The 7,433-nt window shown below is 49.3% G+C and overlaps 1 pseudogene; it reads left to right on the top strand.

Moving 5' to 3' along the window:
* Nucleotides 1-1,498: 1,498 nt before the first annotated feature.
* Nucleotides 1,499-5,882, top strand: LOC120860183 (annotated as a pseudogene).
* The last annotated feature ends 1,551 nt before the right edge of the window (nucleotides 5,883-7,433 follow it).

The raw sequence follows: 7,433 nt of genomic DNA, 5'->3' as shown, positions 1-7,433 counted from the left end.
CTTTGTCTAAGTGGGTCTTCCAGTTCCTCCTTCATGGAGCGTGACAAGCATGCCCTGCCGTGGCTGTCTCAGGCTCACCATCCTGGAAAGGAAACCAGGGGTGAACTTCGTCTTCTCTCTGAAAGTTATTTGAGGTACTGGTGGAAAGTGCCAGTGTCATCATGGCTGCTCCTTAATCAAGGACTTGATGATTATCTTTGTTGTGAATTGTGAGCTCCTGCAGCTGATTGGTCAAGGTGATTGCCAGAAGTCAAAATGCCCACAGGCACATTCCAGCTTAACCCTATTTTAGTGTTTTAACTTTATTTAAGGGACAGCCACATCTCTGGCTGCTGATGGGGATGGTAGGAATTTGGTAAATGTCATCTCTACGAAGTTACCAAATTGTAGATATCCTTCAGGAAAGGCCACCTTCTTGCCCTTCAAATAGAAGAACTGTTGGGGCATCACAATGCAGGGAGTGGAGAGATTCCATCCGTCTCCACAGCAGAACCAGCATGTCAGCCAGCCCAGCAGGGGCTTCACCCCAGACCCTTTGATGCAGGTTTTGCACCTCCCCAGTGAGAAAGTCTGTGTTGCTACCTGTGATTAATGCAGAGCAAAGGAATATCGGAATTGTATTTGTGGGCTTAAAGTTGAGCTCTCATCAGAATCTGTGTAAGTAAGAACTTCAGGGGAGGAAGAGTGGTGAGGGAGTGGGGGTTTTGAAGGCGCTTTGTATTCCTTGTTCACTGGCACTGAGGGGACAACAGGTTACCCAGCTACACTTGGGAAGCAGCCTTTGAAGGTCCTGGTGAGGGTACAGGTGGTGGGACAGAGCCCAGGCTGAAATGTGCAGGGGGATGCCTGAGCCTCTGGGTACAGCAGTTTGCTGACACAGATTTGTGTCCTGGGCCCACGTTTATTTCCCTTCAGAAGAGCCCACGGCCCTAAGCCCTAAGTGGCTTTCAGGCAGAACAAGGCATGTCCCACGTTTGGCCAGCCAAAACAGTTCCATCCTCTCCTAACCCACATTCCTAAATTTAATCTCCTAGCTTCAGGGAGGAAATGTCCTTTGTCTCCAGGGAGGGAGGAAGTGTGGATCTTGGGATTGCCTTGGATTTCAGGAATGAACCTGGTCCCCTTTTAGCCACTCCCTCTGCTGGCAATTTCTCAAGCTTAGCCTAAGGAAAGTCTTTGAATTCCTCCAAACAAAACACACTTGTCTTGGGTACTTTCCTTGGTTTCATTACAAATGGCTGGTCTCTCTGTTCTGGCCAGCTCCTAGGTGTCATTTTGACCACACCAGTTCCAGGGAAGCCTGGACCCTCAAAGTCTGGAGGACTGAACATCCCTCCATTACACCTCTCTTCCCCCATGAATGGGCACATGTTTCACTGTCTGATGTAATGATAAGTGACAGTGTGATACTCAGGAATCTTCCTCTGTTTCTTTTTCTTCTGGGGTGACACCACCATCCTCACAAAGCTATCTGAACGTGAACATTTGGGTGATTTTCATGTGACCCAAACTCCCCCAATGAATGTATCTTCAGGTTGTTTTTCTTCATATATATATGTGTATGTATATATATATATAGTGAAGAGACTTAACATCCCATCAGTTGTATGTAGTGAAAAAGTGAAAAAAAAAAAAAAAAAAAACACTAAGCCTTAGCTGGATGGAGATCTAGTAGTAAGATTGCACTGAAATGGAAATTTCTGCCAGAATCTGAAAAGTGCATCCTGGAAGGAGAAGAGAGACTCAGGCCTGAGTGAACTACTCCATGCTGGAGCCTCAGGCTCTGACAGCTGTACCTGCCGAGTCTTCATGGGACTGGCCAAGCAGGCCATGATCCTGTTGAGAATTTTCTTTGCCTTTCCATCACGTTGGCAATTGCACACTTTGCTTTTGCTTCTACATGAAGTTTTACGTTTATCCCAGACAAGTTAGTTTCTTCTCTGATTTTCACCACTTGTACAGACCATTTACAATATTTCTTAGACAAATAGAATTTGGTGGGGGTGGGGGTGGGGGGGTGGAGGGGGCAGTGTGGATAGGGTAGGGTGGGGTGAGAGTGAGAGGATGGGGTCACACCAAACAGCATCTAGGGTCATAGTTCCCTGATGGGGATAGTACTCGGCCCCTGCAGTGAAAGCACAGAGTCCTCACTGAACTGCCAGGGAACTTCCTGGAGTTGATTTAATGAAAGACATCTAATTAGGAGGAATTTTGGGGTGACATTTTACATTTTAGTTTGTTACCAGTGCTTATAGTTCATATAATTTTGTAGTTTTGTGATTTTACTAGCTTAAAGGGATTTTAGGGTTTCTTTTTGTTTTAAAAGCTAAAAACTGTTTTTTAATTCCATGGAATTAAAAAAAAATCTGTAGAATATTTTAAATAGCGGTGGCTTTGTTCTGAATGTGAGTGCTTTGCTCCATTGAACTGAATGGTAATAAACTTGTAGAAAAGACACCCAGTGAAAGCTACATCTTTTTATTAAATGACATAACAGCACCCATTGCATGAGTTATTGGTTGGAGTTTAGAGACAGCCTGTGTTGGGCTAAACTCCTTATTCCTGTTTTCAGCCCTTGAGTAATAATCAGAAGCTTTCTCTGAAGAGAGTGTGGTCACCTGTCAGACTCCTAGGTATCTAGAGGGCAGCAGGGATGGGATTAAAAGCAGCAGCCAGTAGATACGGGATGGGGCAAGAGGTCACCTTGTCCCTTTGTTGCTGCCTGGAGGGAAGTTTGTCCTGGTACCAGTGGGGCCAAAACTGTAAATTTGTAGCAAGAGTATGTCTCTGAGCCTGCCTTGGGTTCCCCTAGGGTGGAGAGAAAGCAGGGTTTCCCGAGATCCTCGGCCAGAGAAGAACCCACCCTCCTTTGTTCTCTGATATCCCCCCAGGACTCACTCCAGAGTAGGTTCTTCAGGATGGGCCTGGACAGGCCCCACCCCAACTCCTGGAGCTGGCCGACCATAGCCTGATGAGGAATGGGGCCTTGGCCATCATGGTCCTAGAAGAGCTGCCCATAGAGCTCTTCCCACCGCTTTTTGTGGCAGCCATGCCAGCAGGCACACCCAGGCCCTGAATGGGATGGTGCAGGCCTGGCCCTTCTCCTGGGGGCCGTGATAAAAGACCACCAGCCTCATCTGGAGACCTTCCTGGCTCCACTCAACGGCCTCCATGTCCTGCTTGCTCAGGAGGTCCAACCCAGGTAAGGTCGACCTGGCAGACTGGTGGGGGCCTGGGGGTGTGAGCAAGATGCAGCCAGGGCAGAAGGATGAGGGGTCACCTGGGAACAGGTGTTCAGGTGTACAGGACTGGTTGAGGGGCAGAGTGGACAAAAGGCATGTGCACCCCCCCCCCAGTGTCCCTTAAAGTGGGGACCAGGGTGGGGTCCTGAAGCCGGAGAAGCTGTGGTGTGGAGTGCAGAGCTCTTGTGTGGTCCTGGGTCCCATTGGCTTCTGCACAGCTCAGCGTGTCCCCTGTGGCCCTGCAGGCAGTGGAAGCTGCAGGTGCTGAACTTGTGCCAGAAAGCCCTCCAGAAATTCTGCACCATGTGGTCCAGCATCAAGGCCAGCGTTTGCTTGCTGCTGAAGCCCGAGCTAGGCCAGCCCATGCAGAAGAGGCACAGGGTGGAGGCACAGGCAGGGCTAAAGCCAGCGTGGGCAACTATACAGGTGCTGGTCAACCTGTGCCTCAGCTAGGACACCCTGGACCAGACCCTCAGCTACCTGCTGAAGAAGGCCAAACAGGAGGAGCCTGCTGCACCTGCACTGCCAGAAGCTGAGGATCTTCACCATGCCCATGCAGAGCACCAGGAGGATCCTGAAGCTGTTGCAGCTGGACTCTGTCCACGACCTGGAGGTGAACTGCACCTGGAAGCTGGCCACGCTGGCAGGTTCATGCCGCACGTGGGCCGGATGGGCAACCTCCTCCAGCTGCTGATGCGGCACATCCACGTGTTGCCACACACCATCCCCGATCAGGAGGAACACTTCGTCACCAAGCTCACGGCCCAGTTCCTGAACCTGCCCCCACCTGCAGGAGCTCTACCTGAACTCCATCTCCTTCCTTGATGGCTGTCTGCACCAGGTGCTCGGATAAGGCATGAAGCCAGCTCTGTAGACCAGAACGGGCCCCTCTCATTTCATTACATCAGGATGTCTACTATGTGCCCGCTGGGGACATTGCCAGGGTGCCTGGGCTGCTCAGAAGTCCTCACGATGCTGCCGTTCTGTTCCTGGGCATCTTGTCAGGTCACCTCCCTTGTTAGGTTCATAGGTGTGGCCTAGGTTAGATGCTGTCAAAGGGGACTTCTTGCTGGGAGTCTGCATAGCGGGTTCAGGTGTGATACTCTTGGGAATTCTTTCCAAGAGTGTGATGTCTAAGCTCAGGTGATGACAGATAACTAACCAAGGAGGACATTGGTCCATCAGGCTTGAGATTTGAAGTCTGAAGCTCTGTTTCTCCCTCCCACCTGCCACTTCTGTCCTGATCTGTTTTAGGCTCCAGGTGAGCTGAGGGGAGTATGTGATTCTCGAGACGACAAGGAGGTATTACGAGGGGAAATTGTGGCTCCTAAGCAGTCGAGAGAAAATAAAAAGTCAGATGAGCACCATTGTTGAAGTGGCTCCAATCTCTCTAAGTCCAAATTACAATTATTATTTTCCTCTAAGACTTCTGAATACATAGGAAATCCTCAGTAACAGGTTATCGGTCTGCCTTGAACACAGTGATAAAAGTTGAGAGGATGCAGCCTAGTCTGACTGTATGAATGAGTTGTATTGATTCTGTTTTTGGCAGCTGCAAACTCCAAGTATTAGGAATAAATATGTTCAAAGAGAAACTAGAAGAAAGAAAGAAAAAAGAAGAAGAAAGAAAGAATTTTAGGTGGTGATGGATGGTTTGTGGCCCCCGAATATCTGGGGGATATTCACCCAAAGATCATCTCTAACTCCTGGGACCCACCAGCCCATGTCCTCTGTAACCATCCTGTTGTTGAATTCAACTAGTCGTGTCCTGTAAAAACATCTTAATTCCTTCTAACCAAATACTAGTAAGCTGAAATAGGCAAATAACATTTGTTTACTGTTTGTTTCCCACATTGACAATAGTTCACCATTTTGTCCAGGGGTAGGTCATACCCACATGAGCATGACCTTCCCCCCAGAAGACTCCCTGCCTTCCCGTCAAGAAGGTGAGAGGCCAGCTCCAAGCCAGTGAGGTGCCCTGTATTCTGGCGAACCAGGCCTCTCCTCCCCACATCCCTCCACCTGCCACCTCTGCCCCTGGGACTGACTGCCCTGTCTCTCCCCAGGTTCCTGAAGATCCCTCTGGAGACCCTGTCGATCACCAACTGCCTGATTTTGGAGCGAGACCTGACATACCTGTCACAGTGCTCGAGCATCAGTCTGCTGAAGGACCTGGGCCTTGGCAGCATCAACCTGACCAGCCTCTGTTTGGAGCCTCTGCAGGTCCTGGTTGATAGGACCTCGGCCACCCTGCAGGACCTGAAGCTGGGCGAGTGCGGCCTCATGGTCTCTCAGTTCAGCGCCCTCCTGCCCTCCCTGAGCTCTGCTCCCAGCTCACCACCTTCAGCTTCTGTGGCAACCCCATCTCCATGGCTGTGCTGGAGAGCCTGCTGCACCACACCATGGGGCTGAGCAAGCTGAGCCACGTGCTGTACCCTGCACCCCTAGAGAGCTATGAGGATGTGCATGGCAACCTGCACCTGAGCCTCCTGGTTCAGCAGCACACCCGGCTCAAGCAGCTGCTGGGCAAGTCTGGGCAGCCCAGCATGATCTGGTTCAGCACCAACCCCTGTCCACACTGGTGACCAGATCTTCTATGACACTGAGCCCATCCTGTGCCCCTGCTACATGCCTGCCTAGCTCAGCTCATGAGTAGCAGGCTTTGTCCCCGGCACTGGGACACTGCCACCCAGAACTCAGTGCCTCTAGAAGGAACACAAACAACAGTTTCAGACAATTGTTCAGTGTATTTGGGGAAAAAGAAAGGTGATTTGGAGTAGGCCGTGGGGCAGGGGTTGGTGGGATTTTGGGAGAGATGTGTTCCTACAAATTTAGAAATGTGAATCTGAATTTTGGAGGGGGAGGTTTGTTCCAAAGAAATAAAGGGAGCTTCAAAGCTAATCATTTGGTGTCCTCTGTGATCTGTGATGATGATTCTTCCCTTTAAACACATGACTCTCCTGTTAGTGATTAAATAAAAGGGCCCGAGACTCTCCTCTTAGTGGTTAAATAAAAGGGCCTGAGCGTGAGTGGAGCCTAGATGTTCTCTGATAGGCAAGGATTGGAGTTCAGGAGTTCAGGGCACCATTTACCCACTCCCTGTAATTCTCATTTCCAGGGCCTCCACCTCCTCACTGATTTCTGAGGCTGTTAAATCTGTCATCATGTAAAAGGGGTGTCCTCAGGGCCTGGAATGAACTAAGTGTCCAAGAGTGAGCACCACTGGAGAGAACCTTCTTGCAAGGGATCCTCGCTGCTAAGCCCACACAGTCCCTGGACTTGAGCATTTCCCCAGTGGATTCAGCAGATGCAAAGCTCCATCTCAGACCCTGGGCAGTGCCAAGACAGGCTCATTGTGCAAAATCAGGCCCAGAGTCCTGGGCGATATTCACCCACAGACCATCTGGAGCCTCTGGGACCCACCAGCCTGTGCCCACTTTCCCACTGCTCAGCCAGATCTGACTCTTTGGGACTCCATGGACTGAAGCCTGCCAGTCTTCTCTGCCCATGGAATTCTACAGGTGAGAATACTGCAGTGGGTAGCCATTCTCTTTTCCAGGAAATCTTCCCAACTCAGGGATTGAACTTGGGTCTCCTCCATTGCAGGCAGATTCTTTACCATCTGAGCAGCCAGGGAAGCCTCCAGTTTCTAAGAGACAACCCAGTATCCCTGAATCCATTGTCTAATGTGCTTTTATACCACTAATATCCCCACAGGTTTTATTTTGTTTTTACATTAATAAAAACTTTCACACACAATTATTTATTCAAAGGCTGATGGAAATCTATTCCCAATCATTAAAAAAAAGTCACTTCTGTGTTCACTATTTCAGTGTTGAGTGTAACTTGGCATTTTTCTCCTTGGTGTCATTCATCTGTAACTTAAAAAAAACAAAAACAAAAACACCTTAATCCTTAAGTTTTTACCTTAAGCCACATGGTAAAGATAAACTTTCCTAAAAATCCTGGTTCTCTGACAACCTGGCGGCACTAAGGCTTTTAACTAATTCTGTTTGCCCACTAGAGCTCTTTGCTGAGACCAAGTCCTCTAAGAGTCAGAGAAGATTTAGCAACTAAACAAAATAATGGCAATTGTTCAGAGGGGAGTGCTCCAAATATACCATTTTTTGTGACCAAAGGAGTTGGTACCTGCATGGACCAGCAAAGTTTTGATCTAGGAATGTCCTGGAA

This window comes from Oryx dammah, unplaced genomic scaffold (genome assembly GCF_014754425.2).
Source record: "Oryx dammah isolate SB20612 unplaced genomic scaffold, SCBI_Odam_1.1 HiC_scaffold_11035, whole genome shotgun sequence".
In the NCBI taxonomy this organism is placed as follows: domain Eukaryota; kingdom Metazoa; phylum Chordata; class Mammalia; order Artiodactyla; family Bovidae; genus Oryx; species Oryx dammah.
This window is presented reverse-complemented; position numbering and strand designations above follow the sequence as displayed.